This window comes from Pan paniscus, chromosome 5 (genome assembly GCF_029289425.2).
Source record: "Pan paniscus chromosome 5, NHGRI_mPanPan1-v2.0_pri, whole genome shotgun sequence".
NCBI classification, from domain to species: domain Eukaryota; kingdom Metazoa; phylum Chordata; class Mammalia; order Primates; family Hominidae; genus Pan; species Pan paniscus.
This window is the reverse complement of record NC_073254.2, coordinates 179,011,644-179,028,783: the sequence shown is the minus strand read 5'-3', so window position 1 is coordinate 179,028,783 and position 17,140 is coordinate 179,011,644. Positions and strand designations below refer to the sequence as shown.

At 47.5% G+C, this 17,140-nt stretch overlaps 1 protein-coding gene and 1 pseudogene across 1 annotated transcript in view; both read left to right on the top strand.

The window, feature by feature from the left end:
- Positions 1–17,140, top strand: part of RSPH3 (radial spoke head 3) — a 112,215-nt gene that overhangs the window by 76,512 nt on the left and 18,563 nt on the right. The gene's annotated exons all lie outside the window — the stretch shown is intronic.
- On the top strand, positions 2,189–15,973 carry LOC129398114 (synaptobrevin homolog YKT6-like; annotated as a pseudogene).

The window sequence follows — 17,140 nt, the reverse complement described above, 5'->3', positions numbered from 1 at the left end:
AGCTTCTGTGGCTTTGCCCACCAGATTTCCAATAAAAGGATTCATCTTAGACCAGCATGATTGCAGCTAATGGAGAGCTTGCCAGCGTCTAACTTTGCCTTTCACTGAGGATCCATGTGGGCGTGTTCGGCTGTGACTGCTAGGATAAAGATCAGTTACAGAAATAGCTTTGGAGCTGTTAGGATGACTCTTTTTTACGGCAGACCATTAACAACTACATCAAATTACCCATGTGAATTATGAGCTGTAGTAGGGTGCCCGACCTTCCGCTCATTATGTGGGACCCAGTAGTTACTGCAGGTCAAATCATGCATAATTGCCAAGGGCATTTTTACGTGAACTTTGCCAGTCATTTCTTGATGTGGTCCCTTAAGATTATATTACCATATTTGTATTTTACCTTTTCTGTTTAGATACGTTTGGAGACATAAATACTTCCTATTGTGCTGCAATTGCCTGCAGTACTCAGTACTTGCTGTACAGGTCTGTAGCCTGGGAGCAATGGGCTCTACCACTTAGCCTAGGTATGTGGTAGGCCGATACCATCTAGGTTTGCGTAAATGCGCTCTATATGTTTCCAAAACAACACAATTACCTAACAGTGCACTTCTCACAACATAACCCCACGGTGAAGCACCATCTAGGTTTGCGTAAATGCGCTCTATGATGTTTCCAAAACAACACAATTACCTAACAATGCACGTCTCACAACATAACCCCACGGTGAAGCAACACCTGACTGTATATTTCAGAGCTCCTACGAATTTGCCTACATTAAAAGTGATTGGGGGCCTGGCGTGGTGGCTCACGTCTGTAATCTCAGCACTTTGGAAGGCCGAGGCAGGTGCATCACCTGAGGTCAGGAGTTCGAGACCAGCCTGGCCAGCAAGGTGAAACTCCATCTCTACTAAAAATACAAAAATTAGGTGGGCGTGTTGGCGGGTGCCTGTAATCCCAGCTACTCAGGAAGCTGAGGCAGGAGACGCTTGAACCCAGGAGGCAGAGGTTGCAGTGAGCTGAGATCGCACCATTGCACTCCAGCCTTGGTGACAGAGCGAGACTCTGTCTCAAAAAAAAAAAAAAAAAAGTGATTGGGGCAGGGTGTAGAACAACTGGTTAGAGATAATAGTATAGCCTATCAATGTTAAACATCAATTTGAACAAGTCTGCTTGTGCACAGTAGGTTATGCCTCTGAAACATCTAAGGAGCAAGTTCTCAATCCTAGACCATTTTCAAGTTTCTGTAAGGCAGCCAGGAGGTTGGCTGGATGATCTCGCAAATCCTCTTCCTACTCTAACATTCTGCTACCTGATGGGAAGAAACCCAGAGAAACCAGAAACAATTTTGCAGACATTCTTTTTAAATATTTGTTCAATTCTTTTTTTAAAACAGAGTCTTGCTCTGTCACCCAGGCTGGGGTGCAGTGGCATGATCACAGCTCACTGCAGCCTCAACCTCATGGGCTCAAGCAATCCTCCCACTTTAGGTGCATGCCACCATGCCCAGCTAGTTTTTTGTTTTTGTTTTTGTTTCGTTTTGTTTTGTTTTTTGTAGAGACCAGGTCTCACTATATTGCCAAAACTAGTCTCAAATTCATGGGCCCAAGCAAGCAATCCTCCTGCCTCGGCCTCCCAAAGTGCTGGGATTACAGGCGTAAGCCACCAAACCCGGCCCAATTTCTATCTTTCATTCCAAATACAGAATATGTCATCAAACTTAACTGACTGCTTCAGGAACACATGCTGCTTTCCACCCGAATGTCCCGGAGCTGGCTCACGGGCAACAGGCTGCCTTGTTTATCTGTATGTTTCTACCAGCCAGCACAGTGCCTGTCACCAAGGAGGAACTCAATAAGAGGTGATTGAACGAGTGATTGAAACAATTCACTGGATGGGTGGATGCACAGTGTCTGGTCCTGGGATCAGGAAATGGAGTAACTTGGGAAGACAGCATAGCCCATTGGGAGCCAGGAAGACAGGACAGCTGGAATCAAGTGAAAGGCCCCCAAGAGAGGTTTTGGCTGAGGGACTGAAGTGCAGCTTCTCCACTACAATTATACCTGGGCCTGCGCAGGCAGGGGGTGCCCCTCTAAAGCTCTTAGTTTCTTATGCAAGGGCCTGTTACTTGCTGGTCTGAGCAACATCCCCTCCAGGAGGCAGGTATCTTTGTGTGTTTTGAGTAGCTTCCATGCCTTGTGCATACATCTATAATGAATACCAGCGTGGGTGGATCCCGAGCCAGGAGGAGGAAGCCGGGCACTGGCCCTGTTGGCTGCTCAGCTGCCCGGGGCTGAGAGGCCGGTAGGCAGCTGTGGTCCCGAGGGGCAGGGCTGATCCCTGAGAGCGGGTCCCACAGCTGGGCAGGCAGGTGGCCTGAGGGCGCAGAGCCGTGAAGCTGTACAGCCTCAGTGTCCTCTACAAAGGCGAGGCCAATGTAGTGCTGCTCAAAGCCAGGTACGACGATGTCGCTTCCTTCAGCTTTTTCCAGAGATCCAGCGTTCAGGAATTCATGACCTTCACGAATCAACTGATCGTGGAGCACTCATCCAAAGGCACTAGAGCTTCTGTCGAAGAACAAGACTATATGTGGCACGTCTATGTCCGGAATGACAGTCTTGCAGGTGACAATGAATGCCCATCCCGGATGGCCTTTACCTTGCTGGAGAAAGTACTAGATGAATTCTCCAAGCAAGTCAACAGGATAGACTGGCCAGTAGGATCCCCTGCTACAATCCATTCTGCAGCCCTGGATGGTCACCTCAGTAGACACCAGAACCCACGAGACGCTGACCCTGTGACTAACATGCAGGCCGAACCAGACAAGACCCAAATCGTTGTGCACAACACCATGGAGTGTTTGTTAGAGCGAGGTGAGAAGCGAGGTGGCTTGGTGTCCAAATCCGAGGGCTGGGAACACAGTCTAAAGCCTTCTATAAAACCGCCCGGAGGCTGGGCACGGTGGCTCATGCCTGTCGCACTTTGGAGGCCGAGGCGGGCGGATCACCTGAGGTCAGGAGTTCGCGCCCAGCCTGGGCAACATGGTGAAACCCTGTCTCTACTAAAATACAAAAAGTTAGCCAGGCATGGCAGCCTGCACCTGTAGTCCCAGCTACGCGGGAGGCTGAGGCAGGAGAATTGCTTGAACCTGGGAGGCGGAGGTTGCAGTAAGCCGAGATTGCACCACTGCACTCCAGCCTGGACGACAGAGCAAGACTCCCTCTCAAAAAAAAAAAAAAAAAAAAAAATTCCCGGAAACAAAACTTGTGTTGTGCAATGGCCCAGCACTGGAACAGCACCATCATTTGCGTCAGAACTGCAGCCCCTAGAGAAGAAGAGACAGCCCTACACGAGGACCTGGAATGGGGGCACACAGGCCATTTTTATTTTGAAGCTCTCAGGAGAAACAGGGGTGGTGGAAGGGTGGGAAATGTTCAAATTAATATGTGTGGTAGTGATTCTTGGAAAGAATTTGAGGTCCCCAAAGGCGTATTTTTGGGCAAATGAAACCATAAACTCCAACTGGCTTCTGAAAAAAAAAAAAAAAAGAATATCAATGTGTTTCTAGAACAGCACCTGGCACAAAGCAGATACCTCTCGTAGTTATTGAAGAAATGGACATATTCAGAATGAGAAGGTTCACTGTGTGTCTGAGGGGAGAGCTATTGTTTTCCGACCAACACAATATTTGTTGTGGTGCAGAGCGGCTGCACGTTTGGAAACACAAGGCTTTCATGTGACTTGTGTGAACTAATGGCTGCACATCAGTTCTACGGGAAATGGGAAAGCGTTAGTGGTCAGAGCCAGCTGCCTGGGGGGCTGGCCTGCTTCGCTGCTCATGAGCCTCGCACTTATGGGCCAGTTGTAACCACCCAAGGGGTTCACCTTGCCTGCTGCCTAGATTGAGCCAATTCACCAAGACAGGGGAACTGCAATAGACAAAGAGTAATTCATGCAAATCCGACTGTGTAGGAGACTGGAGTTTTATTATTACTCAAATCAGTCTCCCCGAGCATGCTGGGAGCAGAGTTTCTAAGGACAATTGGATGGGTAGGAGAAAGCCAGTGAGCCGGGGTGCTGATTGGTCAGGGATTAAATCATAGGGAGTCAAAGCTGTCTTGTGCTGAGTCAGTTCCTGGGTGGGGGCCACAGGATCAGATGAGCCAGTTTATTGATCGGGGTGGTGCCAGCTGATCCATCAAGTCCAGGGTCTGCAAAATATCTCAAGCACTGATTTCTAGGAGCAGTTTAGGGAGGGTCAGAATCTTGTAGCCTCCAGCTGCATGACTCCTAAACTATAATTTCTAACCTTGTAGCTAATGTTAGTCCTACAAAGGCAGTCTAGTCCCCAGGCAAGAAGGAGGTCAGCTTTGGGAAAGGGCTGTTATCGTCTTTGTTTTAAACTGTAAACTATAAACTAAGTATTTCCCAAAGTTAGTTCAGTCTATGCCCAGGAATGAACAAGGACAGCTTGGAGGTGAGAAGCAAGATGGAGTCGGTTAAGTTAGATCTCTCTCACTGTCTTAGTCTTAATTTTGCAAAGGCAGTTTCACAGTTGCCTGGCCTCTGGATGCCTGTGTTCCCGCAGTGGTGTGGGCTTTAGTGACAGCACCTTCCTCTCAGGGCTTTCACGAGGAGTAAATAAATTAATAGGCATAAAGCACTTGGAAAAGAGCCTATTCTAACCACTAGGTATATAGAAGTGGTGATTATTAGAGCTGGTCTGGATCCCTTGCAGTTGCTGAAATTGTATGCAGCTCCTAGGTGAGAAAAGATGAGTGTTGGATTCTTTTAGCAATATGAAGCAGACAGGCTGTTTAGCGCCCTGAATAGTCATCCAAATGGCTTCACTTCTTGCTAGCCCCAAAGGGTCGGTAGGAAGGCAGTTCTGATATCCTGAAAAAATGTTTGCGGTCATACCCCTTCCTCAGAAAGCCAGCACTACAGAGAGAACTCAAATGCACACACTGAGTCGTGATTCCAGCACCGCCTGAATTAAAGCTAAATATGGCCAAGGATTCTCCAAAGAAATCCTCACTGAAGACAGAAATTTGGGTCCAATATTTCATCTTCATGAAGTAAAAAGTTTTTCCCGGGGCCGGGAGTGTTGTCTCACGCCTGTAATCCCAGCACTTTGGGAGGCTGAGGCAGGAGGATCACTTGAGCCCAAGAATTCAAGACCAGCCTGGCAACATGGTGAAACCCTGTCTCTATAAAAAATACCAAAAAAAAAAAAAAAAATTAACCAGGAGTGGTGGCACATGCCTGCAATTCCAGCTACTCAGGAGGCTGAGATGGGAGGATCACTTGAACCAAGGAGGTCACGGCTGCAGTGAGCCATGATAGCACCAATGCACTCCAGCCTGGATGACAGAGCGAGACTGTGTCTCAAAAAGAGGAAAAAACAAATTAACTTCAAACACCTTCACCCAAGCATAAATCTGGAAACTAAATTATTTCTTTATTTAAACCAATTTTGACAGACCCATGTAATAATGATATAGATTGATATTTATTGGAAAGAAAAAGTCTTCACCACATGACAAATTTTTTTAAAGTAGTGAAAATGTGTGTATTACATGTGCGTTGGCTCATGCCTGTAATCCCAGCACTTTGGGAGGCCAAAATGGGTAGATCACCTGAGGTCAGGAGTTCGAGACCAGCCTGGCCAATATGGTGAAACCTCATCTCTACAAAAAATATGAAAATCAGCAGGGCGTGGTGGTGGGCACCTGTCGTCCCAGCTACTCTGGAGGCTGAGGCAGGAGAATTGGTTGAACCCAGAAGGCAGAGGGAGGTTGCAGTGAACCGAGATCGTGCCACTGCACTCCAACTTGGGCGACAGCAAGACTTCATCTCAAAAAAAAAAAAAAAAAAAAAGAAATGAAATTCTGTCTCTACACATACGTGTGCAAATGCACAAACATACACACACAGATACACCCCTCAGGTTTAAATAGTGATTATATGTATATAGTTCTTGATTGATCTTAATGACTTATTGCCTCTGTGAATTTTTAAATTTTTCTACAATGAATATGTAACACTTCGGAAGAAAGAACTGTTGGCCGGGTGCGGTGGCTCACGCCTGTAATCCCAACACTTTCGAGGCCAAGGCGGGTGGATCACCTGAGCTCAGGAGTTCAAGACCAGCCTGACCAACATGGAGAAACCCCGTCTGTACTAAAAATACAAAATTAGTTGGGTGTAGTAGCCGCATGCCTGTAATTCCAGCTACTCGGGAGGCCGAGGCAGGAGAATCGCTTGAACCCAGGAGGCGGAGGTTGCAGTGAGCCAAGATCGTGCCATTGCACTCCAGCCTAGGCAACAAGAGCGAAACTCCATCTCAAAGAAAGAAAGAAAAAGAAAGAAAGAACTGTCAAAATACACACACACACACACACACACACACACACACCCCTTCCTGAGGAAGAAAACTGAGCAGAAGGAATTAGTTTCTAGTAGACGAATTTCAAAGTAGAAATCCTTTCTTCATGGGGACGGGGGGTGTGTCACTGACCCCTCCATCATGTTGCCCTTCCCCCCATTCCCCACTCAGAGGCTCGCTCAGAAGCCCCAGTGTCACCTTGGTGAGAAGTGGCTGCCCTGTCCCATCCTGGAGTCCTGGGGTCTTCCTCCTCTGAGCCATGTGAGAGTTGGCACGTTACATCATCACCTCTGTTTTTGGCAGCCAGCCCAGTGCTCAGATGGCTAAGAGGTGACACCCTATAACAAATAAACAGGAAAGAGAAAGAAGCAATTCACTTGGATGACATCTAACACAGACATGAAGAAAAAGGCCACACCGTCCCTAAAGGACAAGTGATAACGCCAGGCAGAGCAGGCTCCACTGGGCATAGGATGCAAAGGTTGACCTGTCACAAGCAGCATCAAAGAAAGTTGCTCTGAGGGCACGAGCCAGCTTTAATTAATAGCTCACCACTGCATCTTGGAGATGGGTTTCCCACTCTGGTGGAATATTCCATTAGACTTGCTGACAGTATTTCATGTCAAATAAGGTATAGATTGACCTGCAGGTCAAGACTGTGGTGGTGTGATCAAGAAAGGAAGCGCAGGCCGGGTGCAGTCGCTCATGCCTGTAATCCCAACACTTTGGGAGGCCGAGGCAGGCAGATCACTTGAGGCCAGCCTGGAGTTCGAGACCAGCCTGGCCAACATGGTGAAACCCCGTCTCTACTAAAACACCAAAATTAGCCAGGCTGTAGTGGCACATGCCTGTAATCCCAGCTACTCAGGAGGCTGAGACATGAGAATTATTTGTACCCGGGAAGTGGAGGTTGCAGTGAGCTGAGATCATGCCACTACACTCCAACCTGGGCGACAGAGTGAGATACTGAAAAAGAAAAAAAAAAAGGAAGGAAGGAGGGAGGGAGGGAGGGGAGAAAGGAAAGGAAAGGAAAGGAGAGTGCAGGGGTACACAGTTTAATGTGACAGTAACATCTTGGCATACTTGGTTGCTAAAACAGGTTGTTAAGCAGAAGGACACAGATGTAAGCTTTGAAGCTCAGAATTCAAGGAAAGTAGGGCCTTCCTGGGTCTGCAGAGAGCAAACCCAACCACGAAGAGGCAACGCCCTCGAATTCACTTCCAACAGACCTTTCCAGGGCCCTTCATTTGAGCAGCTGGAATATCATTCAGCAACCATCCTGTCAGCCTTTGGAAACAGGAGACTTGCATTTCATTTCAGACACTGAACACTGTGTTCCGGAACGCGTTTATTCTCCATATAAACAGCGTGTTTTGAGAATCATGCGTTTACTGTATAATACCGAGTCAGGTCACAGTAAACTCATTTCCGTCGTGAAAGGTTTCAAGTATTCAGAGGAGGTTAAGAAGAATAAAAAGCTTATAACAAAACAACCTCTGTTTCCAAAGTGCTAAATAATGAAAAATGTGGTGTGAAAATGTCACTAAATTCCATTTAAACATCCGAAGTTCAGTCAAGGGAAAAGCAAGTATTAAAGTCAGTGACAGAGTCATGAAAACTTAGCGGCTCCGATACTGGTGGGTAAGTCAGCAAGTTGTTTGTACAAGGAAACCAGGCACCTGGACAATTTCCTAAAACCGGCCCCAGTTGGAGAAAGTGATATGGAACCTAAATACTTAGGATGTCTAATAGCTACAGCTATTTTGAGAAGAGGAGAAAATCTTTGCCTAGTAAAACCATGATTCTCAGGCATCCACATCTCCAGAACTCTCAGGCTTTCAAACTGGGTCCCAATCAGGAGATACTAAACACACACACATATACTGACATACGAAGATACCTGGGATATTTTTGCATCTCTTTTTTTTTTTTTTTTGGAGACGGAGTCTGGCGACTGTCACCCAGGCTGGAGTGCAGTGGCTCAATCTCAGCTCACTGCAACCTCTGGCTTGTTGGTTCAAGCAATTCTCCTGCCTCAGCCACTCGAGTAGCTGGGACTACAGGCGCACACCACCGCACCTGGCTAATTTTTGTATTTTAGTAGAGATGGGGTTTCACCATGCTGGCCAGGCTGATCTTGAACTCCTGACCTCGTGATCCACCCGCCTCAGCCTCCCAAAGTGCTGTGACTACAGGTGTGAGACACCATGCCCGGCCTCCATCTCTTCATTTTCTAAATCAATTAAACATGGCTTGGCCCTCAGTCCCCAACCTGGCAGATAATCCAGTCTGAGCCATGTTTTGGGGATTCCACTCTCCACACCCCTTGGGCTCATGTAGGAACTCCTGGGCCTGTGCAGTCCACAGAAGTCCAACTGGAGGAAGGTCCTATGGATCTGGGGTTGCTGGCATAACTCATGTGGCCTCACAAAGGTGGGTGGCACCCCTTCTTCCTGGCTGAGCCTCACATGAAGATCTGAGCCAAGAAGTCCAGGCTTTCAGGTGGGGCTGGCAGCTCTCCAGAGGCAACTCAGGTGCCCACTAAAGACACTGCAGGCACACAGTGCGCCGTCCCACCCCCCGCCCCAAGGAAATCCCCCAAAGGCCTAAACCTAAGCCATCCACCTTGACTCCAGGTTGCACCACTTCCCTCTTCCTGCCGGTGAGCAGCCTCCTTCCTTCCCACTGGCGGTCCTAATAACTTCCCTCCCTCAACAAGAGGGATAATGAGACTCTAGCCCAGATATTACAAACCAGATGCCTGAAGGCAAAATTCTGAGTTGTTTTGACCATACTCTATTTTACTACTTGCCAACACTTTACAAAATCGAATTTTCACGTAAAAACCCAGCTTCCTGTCTTCAGGTGCACTGGCAAGACCAGGCCCACAGTCCCAGAAGCCGTAACTGGTTGGAGCCGACCGACAGCGTTCCATGGGACATGTGTTCTCTGCTTTGCCACAGTCTCCACTCCTCCCTTTCGTAGCACCGGGAACACTTTACAAATTTACATAACCTACCTGACCCCTGTGAGATGTGAACTTTGCAGTCTACCCTCAAGGTCTCAAAGGTTGGCTGCCTTTCTGGGATTAGGAAAGGATTCATTCTGTCAGATTTCCCAAAGAACAAGGGAAATCATGACGTGCCTGTAGCTTCTCCTGTTGTTACATCCACATGGAGCCCCCCAATGGGAAAGCAGGGAAAGCTGGATATGGGCCCCCAGCTTTCCCATCTCACATGGCCTGCAGCAGTGGTCCACCCACATGTTAAGGAAAAGATTATTTTCACCCTTGTTTTTGTGTTGTTTTTGTTTTTGGTTTTTTGGGGGTTTTTTTGTTTGTTTGTTTGTTTGTTTTTTTGATGCAGAGTCTCCCTCTGTCGCCCAGGCTGGAGTGCAGTGGCGCAATCTCGGCTCACTGCAACCTCCACCTCCCAGGTTCAAGCAATTCTCCTGCCTCAACCTCCTTAGTAGCTGGGATTACAGGCGTGCGCCACCACACTCAGCTAATTTTTGTATTTTTAGTAGAGACAGGGTTTCACCATGTTGGCCAGGCTGGTTTCAAACTCCTGACATCAGGTGATCCGCCCGCCTAAGCCTCCCAAAGTGCTAGGATTACAGGCATGAGCCACCACAACTGGCCCTCACCCTTGTTAAAGGACGGACTTTACTCAGGACTATCGTGGTAGGGACAGGGACCACCGCAATGGGATTTTGCAGCAGGACAGAGAGATAGGGGAAAGTGGGAGTTGTTAGCCATGGAGCAGGGCAGGAGGCTCAGCAGATGGAAAATGATTCAGATGAAACATCAGGTCATGGGGATTCTGGCTACACTCAACTAAGAGGGCTCTTGCTGAAGGCAGGCCAAGGCTATGGTGGGGGGAGGATTTGATCAGATACGGAGGGTGACCCACTATCGAGGCTAAACTGACTTAGCAGGATTCTTGCTAAAATTGGGATTTTAAGGATGTGTCTAAGGATAGAGCCTCATTGAAAAACAGCTCAGAGGAGGCTGGGCTAGAGTTTGGTCAAGGAGAGAATCTTTGTCACATACCTCCCCTCCTCACCGACAGGCCTCTCTCCAAAAGGCTAGAAGGACTGTGCCTGGCTGTAAATGGCTATAAAATGCCTGCCTCTTTCTCCACACTTCAAGGAGACTGAAGGGAACAGAGGAGAATGCCAGGAGAGGGGCAGCTCCTTAGAGCACGGGGAGGGCCTCTGAGCAGCAGCCCTGGAAGCTGTGATGGGCAGTCAGTCAGTCCCAACAGCAAAAAGAAGGGAGCTGCCCCCAAGGAGACAGGGGACTAGGAGTTTGACACTCAGGAGGAACCAGCAGATTCTGCCCTCTGCACAGAGGTCATGTGACTTGTGTGGCGGGGGCCAGCTCGAGGGGTGGCAGTCACAGTACAAGGTGACACAATAATGGTGAGCCTAGGTTTCAGGCCTGGGTTCCATACTGAATATGTTTATATTTATATCACGACAATCACGGGTGGGAAGTTGTATCTCGCATTATAGAAAAATATTAGAATCTGGGTGTGGTGGCTCACACCTGGAATCCCAACACTTTGGGAGGCCAAGGCAGGCAGATTGCTTGAACTCAGGAGTTCAAGACCAGCCTGGGCAACATGGCGAAGTTCTGTCTCTACAAAAATACAAAAATTAGCTGGGGGTGGTGGTGTGTGCCTGTAGTCCCAGCTACTTGGGAGACTGAGGTAGGAGGATCGCTTGAGCCTGGGAGGCAGAGGTTGCAGTGAGCCAAGATTGCACCATTGTACTCCAGCCTGGGTGACAGAGCAAGACCTTGTCTTAAAAAAAAAAAAAAAAAAAAAAAAGCAATGCACAGGCTGGGGGTGGTGGCCCACACCTGTAATCCCAGCACTTTGGGAGGTCAAGGCAGGTGGACCACCTGAGGTCAGGATTTCAAGACCAGCCAGGAGACGGAGGCAGTGAGCCAAAATCATGCCACTGCACTCCAGCCTGGATGACAGAGCAAGACTCCATCTCAAAAAAAAAAAGCAATGCACACAATTAAAGGTTGTTGGGTAACTTCGCAGCCCTGAAAGACACTAGCAAGTCTTCCAACATATCTGAATTTCAAAGAAGGCTTGAGATAGAGAAAGACCTTCTTCCTGGGCCCCCCAGCTACCATATACTCTCCAGCCAGCGGTGCTCTCCCAAGTACCTTTGCATAGTGAACAAAGTGCACAGCCATGATCAGCATTATTTCTTCTATTTAACAGTGTGGAATCTACGAGAGGACTTATTGCTCACTGAGCACAGGGAGTGGGGCCTATGAAGTGGGTTCACTGAACCCAACAGGTATTACTCACTGCTCTGCAATATTTATGGTGCTGGAGATACCCAGCATCCTGGGGTGTAGACTGAGGAGGAAGGGCTAGGCTAGAGGGCAACCTTTCAAAGAATGGAAGCTGTTAAGGCCTCTGGCTGTAGTGGGTGGACAGTGGGCAGAGTGAGAAAGGAGTAACAGTGATGTTAACTAGCATCTAGTAAGTACTTTCCCCATAAGAAGCTCCATGTAAATCACTTTATACGTATTGTCTCATTGCATCTTCCCCCACATGAGGTATGTACTATATTATCCCCATTTCACAGGGAAGGAATCTAAGGTTGAAGCAAGTTATATGACCTGCCCAGGCCTCAGTGGTAATAAATGGTAGAGTTGGGGTTTGAACTTAAGTCCCAGGAGTCTGGGAACAACTACACATAAGGAAAGGGCAAAGGAGACAGAAAAATGAGAAGCTCCCAAAGTGGGTGACTTTAGAGGAGGGAGGTGGCAAAGCAGCCAAGGGGCTGAGCTCTGGGCAGAAGAGGAAGGAGACTAAGCCTCGGGAGGGGCCCCAGGATGGCAACAGATGGGGAGACATTTCCCAGGAGCTGTGAAGGCTGAAAGCAAACTGTGGGCTGGTGGGGAATTAATGGGAGATGAGGAAGTGTAGACACAGACAACATGGATGCCTTTACCAAGAAGCCAGGCTGTGGAATAAAGATCAACAGTAACAAACCCCTTCAACGTGTAATTTAATTGTTAGGCCAAACTGGAAGAGAGCCAAAAGCCACCAGGAGCCCAGTCCAAATGTCACCTGCCCACCACACACAGCGGGCTTCCTGTGGTATGAACTATTCACCCCAAATCAGCCTCTTCCCCAGAGCAAACGCCTACCCTGTTGGTATATTTGTAATCCCTTTCCTGCCTGCCAAGGTGCTGGAAGTAATTGTGCAGGTATGAGCTGGCCAGCCATTGGGCAGCAACCCTCTATGCGGACACAGAATGTCCTGAGCACACCAGGAACTGCAGACACCAGTGCCCCACATGACTTCTAGAACTTCCAAGTGCCCACTGATGACATCCTCTGTAAATGCCCCATGAGAGCAATGCTTTTGTGCCTTGGAAACATCTTTTATACAATCCAGTCTCTCCCAGATCCCTGACCTGAGGGATCGAGGAGAGTTGGTTTGTTTTTAGAAGGCAGCCGTTCTTGACAAAATGCACACAAAGATTGGCAGCTATCTGCCTTCCAGGGGCCCCATGAGAGACTAACTCCTCTCCTTCCAACTCCTCTACTTTCAAAGCAAGATGTAGTTTGGGGACAAAATCAGGGAAAGGAGAAACAGGATTTCTTCTCTCCCCGCCACCCGCCATCAGGCTACCAGAGTTTTTAAGGGTAGAGATATGCTCAGATTTTCCCTGAGGGGTTACATATACAAAAAATATTCCATAATCATCCAATGGGATCATTACAAATTACTGGATAAAAGCCTTTCTTTCTTCAATCCTCATAGCCCTCTTCTCTTCAAAGAAGTCCACAGAGCTGGAAAAATATAGGAGACAAAAGATTTAAAGACAAATCTAGGGCGAAAACAAAGTGGAAACTTCCCAGCCATGTTCTTGAATGCTAAGCTGAGCCCTGATTCATCAAACACTTTGAATGTGATTCCTAAAATCAATCTTTTCTTTTTCATTTAAAAAAAACAATGCCTACAGGCTCACATTTTGTAGAACAGTGGTGAAAGAGAATTGAAAATATTATTCAAACATATTTTACAACTAACTGAAAAGAACAAACATTTAGAGAAGTGAAAGTCACTGAAATAGGCCTCCCCTGTGCTTTTCTTCAAAGATTTTCTGATGTCGGCTTAGAAGTGAGTTAGAGAAAGGATTAAATACAAAGGAGGGGAGGGGTTCTCTCATCAGCCACCCATGAGAATTGGGAGTTTCTGGCTCAGGCCAGAGAGGCGACTGCCCCTGCCGGGGGACCTCCACCTCTCGGCCACCTTTTTCCACCTGCATAGCCCCTTCCCCCATCAAACTGCACGTAGGAAGGTCAATAATGGTGCTGGTGGTCACATATTCCCTGACGTTCCTGGGTTCAGTTGCTGCTATGTCTTTTTAGATGCTAATTTTATGCTTCACTCAAAGGTTTTCCAAAGAAAGAGGCTTTTAAGTAATGAAAGAATGAATGGGGTTTCAAGCCCTGGCAAGCTGATACCGATCAGTCTCTGGAAAGGTACAAAGCACGCTGTAGAACGGGTTTGGCTTGGAACTGAAACCACACATCGGAGAAAATATTTGCAACAGAGGGGGTGTCACTGCCACAGGAAACTTAGCAAGGGGCCCATTTCCCAGTATAGTTTAGTTATCTCAAAAGATTTCTTCCCTGTCCAGGTATTATTACCACAGGAGACTGGGAAGAATCACCAGATGAAAATGCCTACATTTAATACTAAAGCTTCCTTGCAAAGCAATAAAAGTTTTATATGATTTAATTTAATATATTAGTTTCATTGTAGAACGATTTTTAACCAGTCTTGTCCGAGACTCAGAATTTTGGTTGACTTTTGTACTTAAATTTACCACGGAATTTTCTTTCCACTTGTAAGATTTAAGTGTTTAACAAGTACTTGCTGGTAAAGGCGCTAACAAAAGCGCTGCTGAGTCACACCAGAACTGTTCACACACTAAAAGGCTGAGACGGGGGGAAGAGCAGACGAGGGGGATCTTCTCTGGGGAAAGGATAGGATGTGCCACCCCTCGGACGAGCAGATGGACAGCACTACTGCTGCCGTCCCAGCCATCACGGTCCCAGCACCAGACACTGGCTTCAAGGGATTTCTTATCTTCACTTCTTCCTCTTTAAAAAAGAAAAAAAGAAAAAAAATCAAATATACACAAAGGCATAAAAAATAACACAATCAGCACCTTTTACTCCGCCACTACCCAGCTTAAGAAATAAAACATGATAGGCCGGGCGCGGTGGCTCACGCCTGGAATCCCAGCACTTTGGGAGGCCAAGGCGGGTGGATCATGAGGTCAGGAGATCAAGACCATCCTGGCTAACACGGTGAAACCCCGTCTCTACTAAAAATACAAAAACACATTAGCCCGGCGTGGTGGCGGGTGCCTGTAGTCCCAGCTACTCGGGAGGCTCACTCTGTCACCCAGGCTGGAGTGCAGTGGCGCAATCTCAGCTCACTGAAACCTCTGCTGCCCGGGTTCAAGCAATTCTCTCTGCCTCCTGAGTAGCTGGATTATAGACGCCTGCCGCCATGCCTGGCTAATTTTTGTATTTTCAGTAGAGACGGGGTTTCACCATCTTAGCCAGGCTGGTCTTGAACTCCTGACCTTGTGATCCACCTGTCTCGGCCTCCCAAAGTGCTGGGATTACAGGCGTGAGCCACGCACCTGGCCTTTTTTTTTTTTTTTTTTTTTTTGAGATGGAGTCTCGCTTTGTTGCCCAGGCTGGAGTACAGTGGCTCCATCTCGGCTCACTGCAAGCTCCGCCTCCTGGGTTCATGCCATTCTCCTGCCTCAGCCTCCTGAGTAGCTGGGACTACAGGCACCCACCACCACGCCTGGCTAATTTTTTGTATTTTTTTAGTGGTGACAGGTTTCACTGTGTTAGCCAGGATGGTCTCGATCTCCTGACCTTGTGATCCGCCCGCTTCGGCCTCCCAAAGTGCTGGGATTACAGGCGTGAGCCACCACACCTGGCCTGGTCTCGATCTCTTGACCTCACAATCTGCCCACCTCGGCCTCCCAAAGTGCTGGGAGTACAGGTGTGAGCCACCATGCCTGGCCTATACTGCACATTTTTAAGCTTTATATGCCCAAAGGTATGTGGAATCATAAGCAAATATTTTTTGTGGGGGCGTCTGTCTATATAAACAATTTGAGTTGCCCAAACCAGCATATTAGTACCATTCTGGCAGCCCAATCTTGTGCTATGCCACCTGCCAACAGGAACACCAGCCAACTGCACCAGCCAACAGGAGCAATCTGCTCAGAGTTCTTCCTGGAACCAAGACTTGGCACACAAAGGTGCAGCCCAGAGCTGCTAGGGGCATCTGGTCAACCTCAGGAGCTGTGCAAAGGGTGGAGAGGAAAGCTAGTCATCTGGGTCTCTGTCCAAGCTCTGCCCTAGCTCCTGAGATGTGGGACCCATGACAGGGGCCCCATTTGCACCAGTCTAGGACCAGTACAAGTATACAACATGTGTACTTCTGAAGTTCACATTTACCATTCAACATTGTGTGAATTATCCATGTTGACAACCACAGCTCTAGCTCATTCACTTTCATTGCTATTTAGCATTCCATTATATAGACAACAATGTATTTATTCATTCTCCTGATAATGGACATTTTGTTTCCAATTTCCTACTATAAAAGAATTCACATGGTGTCATTCATCTGGGGTAATACCCGAGGCTTCGTTGTCCCACGCCAAGGAAATCAAGGACGCAGACACACAAGGAGTGAAGTTAACAGTGGTGGTTTAATAGGCGAAAGAAAGAGAAATGCTCTCTCCTGCAGATAGAGGGGGTCCTGAGCGGGTCTTCAGGTCCACAGTGAAGCGCAGGAGGTTTTATAGATAAGCTTGAGGAGGCGGTGTCTGATTTACCTAGGGCACGAAAGATTGGTCAAACCAGTTGTGCCATTTGCATACAGCACGAAGAACTGGTTAGGACTGGGTGTGCCATTTGCATAGCGTGCAAAGAAGCTGGCCGCCCCACCCTAATCTTTTACTATGCAGGTGGGTTCTCCACCTGGCCGGTGCCATGTTGCCTGCTTCTTTACTGCACACGTGGTGACAAAGAAAAGGGGAGATGGAGTCTCCATATTGAATATACCTGGTCCCCAAGTAGCCTTTTCCTGTTGGCACAGCTGCCAGCATTCACCCATGCAAGCTTCCAGCTTGCTTATCTATGTTTGCAGCTTGATTTTATAGGCTGCTCTTTGTTAGAAAAGAAATGATTTGGGGGCTGCTTTTTGTTTAAAAGGCAGCCTTGCCAAGGACTCCTTTAGCCTCACTATCTGCCTAAATAATTTCTTTTTAGCTCCTGTATCAGAATGATACATTAAATATTCTTCGACATATCTCCTGCCATGTGCAAGGGCTTGTCTGCAGTGCGTACCTAAAAGGGAATTACTGCATCTTATCGTATGTGTATTTTCAACTTTATTAGATATTTTCAACTTATTCTACCAAGTGATTACCAATTTATATTATCATTACTGTAAATTGCTTCATAGCCACATCAATTGTTGGTACTGTCAACCTGAAATAATCAAAAGGGTCAGAATCTAATTTTAAAGGAGTGTATTCAAATGCAAAGTTTGAGAATAGTCCACCAGGAAACCAACTCCAAGGAATGGAGTTGGCAGTTCAAAGTAGGGAAGTTAAGGTTTCATTTATACAGGGAGAGACAGGGTAGCTTTTAGCAAGATTACAACATT